This window comes from Pectinophora gossypiella, chromosome 9, assembly GCF_024362695.1.
Source record: "Pectinophora gossypiella chromosome 9, ilPecGoss1.1, whole genome shotgun sequence".
In the NCBI taxonomy this organism is placed as follows: domain Eukaryota; kingdom Metazoa; phylum Arthropoda; class Insecta; order Lepidoptera; family Gelechiidae; genus Pectinophora; species Pectinophora gossypiella.
In genome coordinates, this window is record NC_065412.1 from 4,608,047 (window position 1) to 4,623,546 (window position 15,500).

A 15,500-nucleotide genomic window follows, 5' to 3' on the forward strand; every position below is an offset into this window, starting at 1 on the left:
CAATATTATAGATGGCGTAGCCTGAAAGTCCCCCATTGGAATTTCTTAGGAAGTCATGTACTTACACTTCAACTATTTGTTATTATTTACTTAATAAAATATTTGATATTCCGTTTGCAATTGGGTGGAAAGCCTTAATATAAGTATGAGTTATAGCAAAATATTATAGGCATTAGAAATACCGTAATGAATGTACAATAAGTGAAATACCTTACAGATACAACTGTTACAGTTATTACCTACACAGACTTCAATGTTTTATGACATTGTGAGAATAGGAATGGAAAAATTTACTTTACACGTGGTAGGTATATTACTAGGTATTACTTAATCATGTCATAGAAATCGACTAATCCACGGGGTTACGTCGTATCTTGACATTATGGGTTTATTTATCATAAACTAGTTGTTGCCCGCGACTCGTTTTTTGCACTTAAGACAAACATTAAAAATACACAATTACAAACAGGCGTGTTATAGGTATTAATACTGCAATAATTGCAGTATCTTCCAGCCAACCCTTAGGCATAGGAAATGAATTTAATAAAAATAAACGTAGCGGGATAGACAGTGCAAAAAAAGTAAGTACTTAAGTAAATATAAGTATAAGTAGTAGTGTATAGTAGTAAGTGTATGTCGTAACTTATATATTTTTGTAATAAAGTATATGTATTATGTTATGGTATATTAGTATGGATGGACGGATAAGCCCGGGTGAGAGCCTTCAGCGCTCCCCATTTGTCCGGCCAAGTAGTTAATGCCATCTGCGGCAAAACTACAATAAATCACGTCAAAACAAAAAAGGACGGATAAGTGGTCTGCCACCATACTGTATCAATTATATGGGTCAGTACAAATTTAACCCTTTCACGGACAGAGACCATGGGTCATTGATGGTTCATGATAGATAGTATGACACCTTGGAATCGAAACGTCATTAGACGTTCTGCACTTGGAAGTGTTAAGAGCCAGTAGTTTCCCTTTTGCCTTCCGCCCCAAATATATGAGTATCAACATCTTAAGCTTATTACACAAACCATCTTACAAAAGGATCTGGTACACGATATGAGGACATGACTAACAAGTTTATAAACATAATTACATGGCTAGTTAAATGAAGCTTTGGCCAGATAATGTTGCGTATGCGCCGTCCAAGTCACGACCTCTTGTGTCACATGCAGCCACGCCGCCACTGTATGCCATTAGAGAATCCATATCCATTGCGGTTATGGAATATCATGATATTATACTTTAACCACTTTCATCCTGTTACGGAGAAACTATGTAGCTACTACTTATACTAAAGAGATCAACGACTCTTGTAAACTACTCAATCATAAGTGTGTTATGCTGTTTATAGTGCTAATAAAAACAAAGCCATCGATTGTGGAATTCCGTGGTCCTACCCAGGCAGAGACCAAAAGGAAATAGTGCTTATTAATCATTTTTATTTGCCAGAATACAATTTACAAAAGATGGTATAGTGTTACAGTATGTCCATAGTATTCAACCTTAACTAGGCATGCAAATATAATATATTTAACAATTTGAAAACAAAACTTCCGATCATAATAAATTTAAAATTTTACGTTTTAAAAGACAAATAATCATTAACTTAAATTTGTATATTTGTTTATGAATTTCGACTATTTACATAAGGCTTACATAGACCAAATTGGAGATGTCCTTAGAAATGGTTTAATACCATCTACCCTGAACCGGCGTGCGTGTATGAAGCGATTGATGAATGTGGAGGAAGCAAGAGAAGTGTGTCATGATCGAAGCAATTGGAATTCTATAGTATCTGCTTACCCCGGTGGGAAATAGGCGTGAGCTTATTTATGTATGTGTGTATGTACATAAGGCTTTAAATTGTTAACTGGTTTCCAAAGATACAAGCTCCCGCCTAGTTTGGGGGCCCCTGTCCAATTTTTTTATATTATTAGTTTATATGAGCACATAATTCTAGTTGAATGGTGATTTTATGTAAATATTTTTAGTGCAATAAAGTTTATTATTATTATTATTAAACACCCTCCATGGTCCAGTGATTTGAACGTTGGGCTCACGATCCAGAGGTCCCAGATTCAAATCCCGGTGGAGACATATTACAAAATCACTTTGTGATCCATAGTTTGGTTAGGACATTACAGGCTGATCACCTGATTGTCCGGAAGTAAGATAATCCGTGCTTCGGAAGGCACGTTAATCTATTGATCCCGGTTACTACTTACTGATGTAAGTAAGTAGTAGTTACATAAGCCATGTCAGGGGCTTTGGTGGCTCAGTAGTAACCCTGACACCAGGGTTGATGGGGTTGGTAATCCACCTCACAACCCACACGATAGAAGAAGAGATTATTATTATTATTTATACTACCAACCTACATTGAAATTTAAAAAGGATTAAATGGAAATAAATGTGTAATTGATGCTCAATGTCGTTTAGTGATGTTCATAAACATAACCCCCTCCGGTTGATTGAGGGGAGACCTGTGCCCAGCAGTGGGACGTATATAGTGATGTTCATCTTCTCTTATCATGTATTAACTAAAGCGAAAGTAGTTTTTCTTCTCTGGTATACAACAACATAATATTAGTTATAATTGTACAAATTAGGTAAATAACCTAAGAAATTAATCGACTATTCGCATTTTTATTACCGACTTCAAAAAAGGAGGAGGTTCTCAATTCGACCGTATATTTTTTTTTTTTTTTTTTTTTTTTTTTTTTTATGTTTGTTCGGGCATATCTTCGTCGTATATGAACCGATTTTGATAATTCTTTTTTTGTTTGAAAGGAGATATACCCAAGGGGGTCCCATGTCAAGGAAGTCAGGATCTGATGATGGAAGACCAGAGAAATCGAGGGGAATTTTCAAAAATCGTAGGAGCGACTAGTGCGTTTGTAAAGTCATATTGATCGGATCGATCTTTAGGCTTCGGGAAAACTTCCCGACCTTCGAAAACTGGTCAGCATCAGGGAGATACCCTATGGCCTGGCAAAACTATACAACCTGGAGCAATTTTTCTTTCACGAAACGTATTTAAATCTTGATCAAATTCAATAGCCGGTGCAAAAAAACAAAATGGCGGAAAAAAAAGATGGCCGCCATACAAAATTTTGTCGATTTTGGAAGAAGCCCGTTTGGGTAAAAATAATGTATGGGGCGCTTACTCAAAACGTCATGTAGAGTACGGAAATACTTTCTGGTCACCAAAAACTGCTCCGCATCAGAGAGATACTCTACGGCCTGGCAAAACTATCGCACGTGAACCAATATTTCTTTCAGAGCACTTATTTAAATCTTGGTCAAATTCCATAGCGCGTAAAAAAAAAACAAAATGGCGGAAAAACAAGATGGCCGCCATACACAATTTTGTTTTTTCAGAAAATGTCTCGGGATATAAAATATATATCGGGGTTGTGATCGGATCGTCATGTTAAGTATGGAAATTCTTCCCGATTTTCGAAAACTGCTCCGCATCAGGGTGACACCCTACGGCCTGGCGAAACTATCACACCTGAACCAATTTTTCTTTCACGAAACCTATTTAAATCTTGGTCGAATTTAATGGCCGGTGAAAAAAATACAAAATGGCGAAAAAACAAAATGGCCGCCATACAAAATTTTGTTTTTCCAGAAAATGTCTTGGGGGTAAAAATGATGTATAGGGGTGTGATCGGAACGTCATCTTTGAAAACTGCTCCCAATCAGGGAGACATCCTACGGTCTGGCAAACCTATTGCACCTGGATTTTGTTTGTTTCCACGACACCCATTTAAATCTTGGTCAAATTCTGTCGCCGGTGAAAAAAAACAAAATGGCGGAAAAACAAGATGGCCGCCATACGAAGAGGGACAGTTTCGAATAAACAGGACACGCGAGCTGCTTTAGCAGCGCGCGAACCACGCGAAATCTACTGTATCTATATGTATGCGTGAGTGTGTATGATAGCAGCTTCCACTGACAACCACATGTGTGTATGTACACATACACATGTGTGTGTGTGTGTGCGTGTGTGTGTGCGCGCGCGCGTGTGTGTGTGTGTGTGTGTGTGTGTGTGTGTGTGCGTGTGTCTGTGTGTGTGCGCGTGTATCTGTGTGTGTGCGTGTGTACGTGCGCGTGTGCTCGTGTGCGTTAGCGCGTGTGTGAGTGTGTGTGTGTAAACATGTTCATCAATAATAATTGTGATCACTACTAATAATATATTATATTATTATATATGAATATAAATCAGAAAATCTGTCTGTCTGCATCCTTGCTCGGTCTAACCATCACTTAAAATCGTAAAATAAAATAAAATTTTTAACAAAAAAAAAACCGACTTCAAACGCAAAACTAAAAAGCAATAAATAAATTTACTTCGCACAAAGTAATTAGTACGTATTTTCAATTAGTTAATTAATTTATAATTCTGAAGTCGGTGCCAAGTAAATGCTACAACAACCCTACTACAATATCAAATTACTATGTACACACAATATTGTTTAATACCTATATCAAAGCAATTACAAAACAATGTCAAACAAAAAATTACAAAACAATCAGTATTGAAAAATATATGAATCGGTACTTCGTTGTAGCATTTCCTTGGCACCGGCTTCAGAATTATAAATTAATTAACTAATTGAAAATACGTACTAATTACTTTGTGCGAAGTAAATTTATTTATTGCTTTTTAGTTTTGCGTTTGAAGTCGGTTTTTTTTTTGTTATTACACCACATAACATGGACACCGCCTACATTAATAATATGGCCAAACGTTGATTGTAATATCATTTAACGTTGACGTTTCAACGATATGGTCAACTTAAGTTGGCTATTTAATGAAATATGACCATTTCATGAAATTGTCGAACACATAATTATTACATTATTCCATTCCACATTATTATATTTTTTTTCCTTTTTTGTAAATTGTCAAAAGTAATCTTTAAAGTTGTTAACGTTGTAAAATCCGGGGAAGGCCTGATGTCCTATATTACCTACTAGTTTACTTAGTTTAGGCATCATCCATCCAAAAAAAAACAGCTTGTAGCTATTAGATAAGAAAGTTAAGTTTTTTTCTTTGTAATTTATTTTTTGTGGTTTGGAAATATATATATTTTTTTTATTATCATGAAATGATCAATTCTAAGATCTGGCCACGGAACTTATAGTCCAAGGTTTGCTTCACCTGTTGTCGCAAATAGTCCGTTTCTTTACTCTATTATATATTGCGACATTTGAAGTTGGTCTCCTTCATCTATCAGTGTGTTAAACCAATAAACATATAGAACCATTAATTTGTCTACATCTGTGATGATAGTGGTCAAATATTTGAAACGGCAAGGTTAATGCATTCAATATGTTTAATGTGTTTGCTTAAAATCCGGGGTTTACTATCGAAGGTAACAGCGCACATTTACTTGTCCAAGGTAGTCTGATAAATATCAATATAGTGATTCGACCCGGCTCTTCGCTTGACTTGGGTGACAGCTCATCCGCAGATGTATTTCATCCGTGGATGAAACGCCACTCTTTACAAATAGTACGCGTCGAGTGATGACTCGAAGTGGTGCTGTTATTCGGAGGCAATAGTAGACTTGGGTACTTTTTTTAAACCCATAAGTTATATCCCATATGTTAGTTATAAGGAGCTCGGTGGCGCAGCGGTAAACGCGCTCGGTCTGCGATTGTTGAAGTTAAGCAACTTTCGCAAAGGCCGGTCATAGGATGGGTAACCACAAAAAAAAGTTTTCCTCTCGAGCTCCTCCGTGCTTCGGAAGGCACGTTAAGCCATTGGTCCCGGCTGCATTAGCAGTCGTTAATAACCATCAATCCGCACTGGGCCCGCGTGATGGTTTAAGGCCCGATCTCCCTATCCATCCACAGGGAGGGCCCGTACCCCAGCAGTGGGGACGTTAATGGGTTGATGATGATGAAGTTATATCAGAAAAAACCGCATATAAACTCGTCTAGTGATTCTCGAGATAAGCCCGAATATATGGGGTGTAAGTGACGTCGTAACGAAACTGAGAGGGATGATTCAGCTCATTACACAATTTTATTAACCTTAACATTTCCTTTTACAACCATTTTTTTCCGCTATTGATTTCCGTTTCAACAAGTGCGTCTATTACAAACCAGTTTTGATGTAACATCCGAATACTGGCAATTTTGTGTAATTCAAACATTTTATGACTTTTTTAATTATATTTTAGGCTTTAATTTGTTATTTTTTGTTACCGAATGTGCGTTTCGAAATCCGCGGTTTCATGTGCAGGGTAATGATGGGTATTTGTCATTGTTTTCGATGATGATAGCCAAATAATAGCAAAAACATGAGTTATGGTTATCACACCTTTTTTCTGATAGGTTGAAGGAATCAGGTAAATCAAATAATACCTTCTTACTATATACAGGGTGGCCCAGAAGATCAGGTTCAAAATGAAAAATTAGATAGAGGGGCTCATTAGCTACCAGAAACACCCCCATGTATGTTCAGCAATTATTTACGGTTTAGGAGATATGACCCATTTTGTACCTTTTTCTAGATTTTCTACCTTACTTCAGAAATAATCATTTTGTCGCTATCCCTTTCTTAATAATTATTTTATTTTACTTCACAACTATGCCTAAGGCTGTGTACCGCTCAATCAAAGATAAATCAAAGTCAAATCAAGTATAAAAAAAAAGTTATCGGAAGTCAAAGTGAGAATTCGACCAAAATTGTTACAGTTGTTAAAACTTCGCCGAAGAATAATAAACACATGAGATTGTCATGGACCCTGAAAGTATTTCTAAAAACTGCTCCATTTAATAGGCTTTTAGAAACATCCAAAAAAAGTACCCTTAATAAGGACATAAAACTAAGTAATTAGCCCTCAAAGATTGCAAGACAGACAGATTTGAAGGAAAATTTGACATTCTCATAATAAAATCTGTCTTTGACCACCTTTAACAACGTTAGAAAGAAGCAGCTACATTGTATGAGAATGTCAAATTTTCCTTCAAATCTGTCTGTTTTGCAATATTTGAGGTCAAATTACTTAGTTGTTTGCCCGTATTGAGGGTACTTTTTTTGGATGTTTCTAAAAGCTTATTAAATGGAGCAGTTTTTAGAAATACTTTCAGGGTCCATGACAATCTCATGTGTTTATTATTCTTCGGCGAAGTTTTAACAACTGTAACAATTTTGGTCGAATTCTCACTTTGACTTCCGATAACTTTTTTTTTTATACTTGATTTGACTTTGATTTATTTTTGATTGAGCGGTCACAGCCTTAGGCATAGTTGTGAAGTAAAATAAAATAATTATTAAGTAAGGGATAGCGACAAAATGATTATTTCTGAAGAAAGGTAAAAAAACTAGAAAAGGGTACAAAATGGGTCATATCTCCTAAACCGTAAATAATTGCTGAACATACATGGGGGTGTTTCTGGTAGCTAATGAGCTCCTCTATCTAATTTTTCATTTTGAACCTGATCTTCTGGGCCACCCTGTATACTTGCGCTAACTTGACTCTAATATGTATAGTAAGTATGTAGGTAAGAAAATGATAATAAGTAAAATATATTAGCACTTAACCACTACGTATTTTAATAATTTCATATTATCAATACATAGTAGGTACTTAAGTATAATTTTGCCCTCTGTTTGAACTAGTAACGAGAACTACTGAAAGAATTTGCATGTCAAACAAAATCTCTTTGTGAAACAAAAATCTGATTGACATCTGTGACATGATAGAAAGCCATAGAAAAACATTACAGATATACCATGTTATGCAGGCATTACTCTAAGTAGACTCCTCGATACCGACTCCACCGGAGTTTGACGATTTCCAACTGGGCACTCCCAGGCCTGTTGTTTTTGTACCTGGTGACCTGCTGACCTGGTGTACCTGGTGGCCCTCTGCGCTTCCCATTTGTCAGGGCAAGTAGTTAGTTGTACCAAATGCGGCAAATCTACACTCAAAATGTTACCCAGTTAAATTTACTAGCGGCATCTAGTGGTCATTATAAGAACGCAAAATAGCCCGAAGAAAAGCCCGAGTTAGGAAGGTTCGGTTTCGTTGTATGACGTGAGGCATCTGTACGTTAGTATTATATGATCTGTGCCCAGGCGAAGCCAGAACGAATTGCTAGTTGAGAATGTAAAGAATCCGTCACTTTCAAATTTAGAAAACTGCATATACAATTTGGCAACATGAACATTAACGTCCCGGTCCATTCCGCAACTAATCTCAACAACCAATCCATTTAGCTTTATCATGAACACAATAGCTCTACGTAATTTACAACTAATAACCATTATATATACGGTCGTGTTTATTATCACTTATTACCGATGACCATTGACCCGCAATATTTATTACCAAAAAATACCCATAAAAATACCTATTAAATTCAAATTATTTGGAGCTTACCTATTTTATAGATAATGTTTTTCTCGTGCTTGTAGCTAGAACGAAGCAAAAGTCGTGAAGAAACTTGAAGTAGCTAATTTCATTTGTAATTAGTGCTGGAGAGTAAAATGTGATTTATGTTACAACAATTAGTTTTCATAAGAATTATACATTTATGTCCGACATAATAAAGTGGTTATTGCTTTCGCAATCTAAAGAACAACTCCATTACTTGCTTTACTACAATACATTGACAAGATTTAATTTTATTAAATTAAAATTTTGACGTTTAATAATGTTGTTCCAAATTTCCAACCAAACTTGTAAACCAAGTTTTTACTTTCTATTATGAAAGAAAGAGATGAAAAAAGAGTTTCACTGCTGCTTACAATCCCAGTCGAGAAAAAGACCAAGTATATAAGTATTTCTAACCTGTTCTAAGAACAACAAATTAGGTAGAGTAGGAACTCCTCATGGTCATATATAGGGTAGTCACAGGTACATCCATCACAAGACGAACTAAGTACCCACGCCTCACCGAGCTTTCTGTTAAACCAACGTGATAGATGGTGAGTCGTATCGCCGCCTACGATGGTAACAAATTAAAGAAGTGGCAAAGTCTTATGACAAAGTTATTTACTTATATTATTGTGAGGAAATTTAAATAATTTACTTTTGCTTTTCCTTACGATAATAGATAGTATTATTTCGAACGACACGCAGCAATCACGCCGTCAAGAAAATGAAGTGATTACTTAAGTATTTACTTAATTAAATTAATCAGCTTCCTTGCTCCTTCTCACACAGTGTTGCAAGTACAATTCACACTAGATATTCTAGATAACACGTGGGGCTGAACAATCGCTTATCTATTCATTATATTTTTTCTCATATAAATCGATAACTCCTGTCACAACTGTGTCTATTGTTAATAAGCAAATTATCCAAATATGATAACAAATCGTGAGACATTCTCGTGAGAACTTTTGCAACATACTTACTTGTAAACCAACATGCGAAATACCTATTCGAATACAAGGGTGTAATCAAGGATCGTCGATCAATATAGCGAACTGTAATTTGGTAAAGGCTATATTGCCTTCTACATGAGATGATAGGTAAGCAGTGATTATAACAATAAAGCTAAGATACTTATTTTTATTTATTTTTATATTTGAAACATTTTTATTTACTTGTATGGTGTAAACAAAACAGTTACTTATGATTAAAAACTTCTGCATCATCCCCCTAGCGTTTTTCCGTTTTCACAGGGTCCGCTTACCTAACTTAAAGATTTTACAGGACTGGTTTTTTTACTGAAGTGACTGCCTGACTGTCCGAAGTAAAAGCTTCGTCATCATTTACAAATACAGTTACGAAACTTTAAATTATTTTGCGAGTATTTGGAAGGTCAGGTACGTTTCTAGAAGTTATTTCATAAAGAGCGAAAGGCTCTGCTTCTAAAAATATATTCCATTGATCTTTTAACGTATGCGCGAGTGTGCCAGGCTCATATTACTATGTACTTATCTGATCTACGATTTATGAGTTATGACACCATTCATTTAAGCCAAGGTTTTGGGATTTTACATTTATAATAATACGTATATCATAATCATTGTAATTGTAAGTGTTTGTATTCGTATCTTAAAATGAAAACATTTTAATAGTGACTTGTTTTGTACAAAGTCTGGTTAGACCCTCTGCAATTGAACTAGCTTAAATACGCAACCATGTAAAGCCTCTTTTCTTCGTTTTACAGATTCCTACATAAACTGCCTATATACGTCCCACTGCTGGGCACAGGCCTCCCCTCAATCAACCGGAGGGGGTATGGAGCATACTCCACCACAGATTCCTATTTGCCAATAAAATACTCATCAATTATCAATTGAAGTCATGCCGTCCAGCGTGTTAAATGTTATTATGTCATCGAATTCCATATGATGCAATTATGCATCTTTGTGATAGATTTATCTCACAAATTTGATCGACATCTTGTTTGATTGATGATTGTTTAATGTTCGATTTATACCTGCCTACCACGTTTTATACACTGTCTTCTTCTATAATTAAATCAATTAATTAAAGTCAGCCTTCATCTGTCTAACAAAAAGCTTGGTGATGCGTGGGTACTTAGTTCATCATGTGATGAATGTACCTCTAACTACTCCAATTGGGAGTGTAGTCGTGACCTCATATAAGTAGGTATATGTTCTTTTATAAATTCTCATTGCGATAAGTCGTCCGAAGACAACTTGCAGGCACTCTCAAAATAAAAATCACACAAAAAACAAAAAACGACAAGAAAACAAAGTTTTTTCTCATAAAAAAATCGAAACAACTCGTACGTTTATGTTTCGGAAGGATTCTGACAAAAATATTCAAGTAAATCCGAGTATTAAAAATAAAAGGCATTCTACTGGGTATTACAAGGTTTTCAATTCTCAATATATTAATATTGAGAATATTAATATTGGGAATATTAATTCCAAATTAAAATTTAATTAAAGTCGTATTTTGTTGAACAAACATTCGGAAGTGTTACGATTTATTTTTTATGAGAAGTATATTTATTAGGTTACTTACCTCCTAAATTGGTCTATAGTTTGATTAGGTGTATTCCTTTTGAATACTTTTATGAAACAATTTAAAGATTTTTCGTCCCTGACCTACCAACCATGGTTAACTAACATTACTTTACATTACACTGCTTTGTTATAGATATGCGACTTTTGGCACGATGTTAATTTATGTGTTATTGCTAGACTGACAATCGCAACACATCGTGATTTGTTTTAGGCATTCATTACGCAGGTCATGAATAATCAGATGTTCGTTCACAATGCGGCGGCGCGTGCGACGATGTCGTGCGATAACTGCACTAAGCGGCGGTAATGTAATGTGATTCCGATTGAATGTTGATTGATTTGCTTTCTTAGTATGCACGAGTAGTGTCTGTTCTGTTACTGGTTAATTTCTTTATTTTTGCGAACATACATACATACATAAACTCACGGCCGTAATCCCTAATGGGGTGGGTAGAGCCACAAGTAATCAAAGACAACTTGCAGCCACTGTTGATACGATGTCGTAGGTTGGATATGATGATCCTTATGGTGATAAGGGATCAGCCTATCGCCCATAACATTAGTCCATCATGTTAGAGGACACAATACCTCCTACCTCCTATTCCTCCTCCTATTTTTACGAAAATAAATAAGTAATGCTTACTATAGGTAGGTAAGCTCGTGGTAAATTCGGGCATATTCGGGGTAACACGGTTCCCCTTTCCTGATGTACCAATTTTTAGGTTCTTACATTGAAAGCTGCGAAAAGTTCCATATAAAATTTCACCCCCTCTTTGAAGGGGTTAAGGGCAGATTAAAAAAAAATGATGCACCGTTTTTTTGTTAGTCACACACAGTCCGCATATAAATTTTTAGCATTCTACTTTGACAATTGCGAAATGCTCCAACAAAATTTCCACCCCCATTTTAGGGAAGTGCAAGGGTTTTGAAAGGGACAAGAAATAGCCTATGTCACTCCATCACTTCAACTATCTCCTGTATCTCCTATTTAGAATTTGACTCAAATCAAATATCCTACTTTATTTCACAAAACTTAACGTTAACGTACCAACATAACACTTGGATATACTTAGTACAATTAGACGGCTTTATTGCTCTAAACCAATTTCTTCCAGGCACCCTGCCAGGAATCAACTACTTACTAACAAAGGGATGCAGGATGGCGCAATAACTAGGTACAGTTACCTACAATGTAATAGGTACCTACATAATTATTTATCAGAAGAATCACGCAATCGCGTAAACCTGTGCGGTAAACCCGTTTCCACTGTTAATCTCTCAGCAGATGTAGAAATTAATAACGTGTGATGGTAATGAATTCGGTGCACAATTATAGTTAGGCCTGTATGCTTATTGATGAGGAGCTCGGTGGCGCAGCGGTAAACGCGCTCGGTCTGCGATTGTTGAAGTTAAGCTTTTGCAAAGGCCGGTCATAGGATGGATGACTACAAAAAAAAAGTTTTCATCTCGAGCTCCTCCGTGCTTCGGAAGGCACGTTAAGCCGTTGGTTCCGGCTGCATTAGCAGTCATTAATAACCACCCATCCGTACTGGGCCCGCGTGGTGGTTTAAGGCCCGTTCGCCCTATCCATCCATAGAAAAGGCCCACGGGCCTTCGTTAATGGGCTGGTGATGATGTGAAACCAAATAAGTCATGTCGTTCTGTCAAAATACGAACAAAAACACGTGACACGCATGTTAGGGAAAAAAACAAACTTATCGATTTTGTCAAAATTTATTTAATCGATCGATAATTTTATCACGTTATACATGTTAGCCCTGCTGATATTCATTCCAAGATCGATATGATAAATTGTACGATGACAGGAATACTTATCTACAGTTTATGAAATACCGACATAGATTAGTGTGATGGATCCATTAAGTTTAATAAACATAAGGAAGATAGCACAGACTTTCTCTAAACATAGCCTCCATAATACACTGCCGTGCAAAACAAGGTCAAGTGTTCATTGCCGCGTCCTCAAACGGTGGTGTACGCGGGTGTACTCGCACGGTGCGTGCGCGCAGCCCGGCCCGCCCGACTTGAATGTCAATGAGGTTATGTCATTCGTAAGTTGTGGGCCTGAGCTTACGTATAAGATTTGTCGGGGATTGTTGTTTACTTTTTTTTGGTTGATACAGCCTATAAACTTAGTTAATACCTACTTAAATTAAAGTTTACACGCTAGTAGTAGTTTATCTTTTACATTACATTTATGGCAAATAAATATATCTTATCTAAACCTTGATAAGGTTTATATCTTTCCTCCCGCGACTTCGTACATAAGTAAATTATACAGTATACTGTATACTGATACTTGAAAGGTGTTAGTCCCTGACTTTTGACCTACTTGTGTGCCAATTTTTCATCTAAATCGGCCCTGCGGATAGGTGTTCGATTCCCGATGGGGACATTGTCGAAATCACTTTGTGAGTCTGTCCTTTGTTTGGTAAGGACTTTTCAGGCTTGAATAACCTGATTGTCCGAAAAAGTAAGATGATTCCGTGCTTCGGAGGGCACGTTAAGCCGTTGGTCCCGGCTATTAGCCGTAAAAACACCTCCACCAACCCGCAGTGGAGCAGCGTGGTGGAGTATGCTCCATACCCCCTCCGGTTGATTGAGGAGAGGCCTGTGCCCAGCAGTGGGACGTATATAGGCAGTTTATGTATGTTAATTTTAAATCTAACTACAGTTACCTACTATTAACTGTAGTTAGCATGCAGTTGAATTTAATCTGTCCTTGATCACAGATAAATTCATAATTAATGCCTGAATATTAGGGTAACCAATAATTATGGAATTAGACGGGACAATCTTACCAGCCTTGAGTTCGTTTCTTAGGTTGATTTATTAGTGTTTTTACACTAGTTTTGCATGCTAATTAAAAATCTGAATTAATCCTACCATAATATCAATAAATATTAGAAAATGAAGTATTTATTCGCAAAATATTTGCAGGAATCTATAAAATAAGCCGCCGACAAGCTAAATATTTGCCAAACTTATGCGCACGATCAGATCACGTCTAGATATTGTTATGCAAGGTGTGCAGAGGCACTTGATTCTACGTGAGATTCAAACGTAATATTTGTTTTATGCGCATTTGCATAAAAAAGTGCCATTTTACCTTATTTTATGGTTCACGTAGATTTTGACCCATTTGCGATAGGTATGGTAGAGTTACCACAAGGTAAAGTTTCAACACGTAGACATTTGACACACATCCGACTATTTGCCTTAATTTGCAAGTAAAATAGATATTAAAAAGTACTTACGGTTATTATTATTGTACGTAATGGCTATCTTATAGCGCAATTGCAACTTCATTTGCATCAAATTTTAGAGCAACTAATACAAGGTACTAATCCCTAGGTAGGTAATTAACGGCATCCGCGGTCCAGTGGTTGAGCGTTGTGCTCACGAGCCGGAGGTCCCGGGATCGAATCCCGGTGGGGACAAATCACAAAAATCACTTTGTGATCCCTAGTTTGATTACGACATTACGAAAGTAAGATGATCCGTGCTTCGGAATGCATGTTAAGCCGTTGGTCCCGGTTTTTACCTACTGATGTAAGTACGTAGTCGTTACATGAGTCATGTCAGGGGCCTATGGCGGCTCAGTAATAACCCTGACATCAGGGTTGATGGGGTTGGTAATCCACCTCACAATCCACACGATAGAAGAAGAGAAGGTTGGTAATTAACTTCTAGGTAAAGACATTTTCAAGAAATGTTAGGTAGGTATATCGTTTTTTTAAACATAGGTTTGATTTTCAGAACAATGTCAGAGTAAGTGAATGATGTGGCGTGAGGTTGTTCACGCTGACGGAGTAGGTAATATTCCCTCTAGTATTAAGCTACATTTTTGTATAACGCTATCGATATGATTCCTTTCAATGCTTTCTGTATTTTTTTTTATATTATTATTTTATTTTTTCTTTTTTAATGCGATGAATGGGTGCCGAGACAAACCTTTGTGATTTAACGGCATCATTCAAACCATGTATTTAGGTTAAGGATATAATGAAAAAAAAATAAAAGAAAAAATTGAAGAAAACCCCTCCAGTATAACCCCGTTCCGTCCCTCCCCCATCATCCCTCTAGTATTGGTTAGTGCGAATCGCAAATAATTCTATAAATAATAATTCGGGCACTAAGTCATCTTTCTGTGAACAACAACCCAACATTCCTAATACATTTGGGTTTAATGTGTTTTGTACAACTAGATGCCGCAACAAAAATTCCGTATAAGCTTCGTCCCATTTCGCTACGAGCTGAGGCTGGTATCTAAGTACTTCAAAACAATTATTTTGTGCCTATTTTTACATACATACATAACATAAACAGCCTATATACGCTGAGCACAGGCCTCCCCTCAATCAACCGGAGGGGGTATGGAGCATACTCCACCACGATGCTCCACTGCGGGTTGGTGGAGGTGTTTTTACGGCTAATAGCCGGGACTAACGGCTTAACGTACCCTCCAAAGCACGGCATCATCTTACTTTTTCGG

At 36.7% G+C, this 15,500-nt stretch overlaps 1 protein-coding gene across 2 annotated transcripts in view; it reads left to right on the plus strand.

Moving 5' to 3' along the window:
- Positions 1-15,500, plus strand: part of LOC126369401 (phospholipase B1, membrane-associated-like) — a 40,243-nt gene that overhangs the window by 11,021 nt on the left and 13,722 nt on the right. The gene's annotated exons all lie outside the window — the stretch shown is intronic.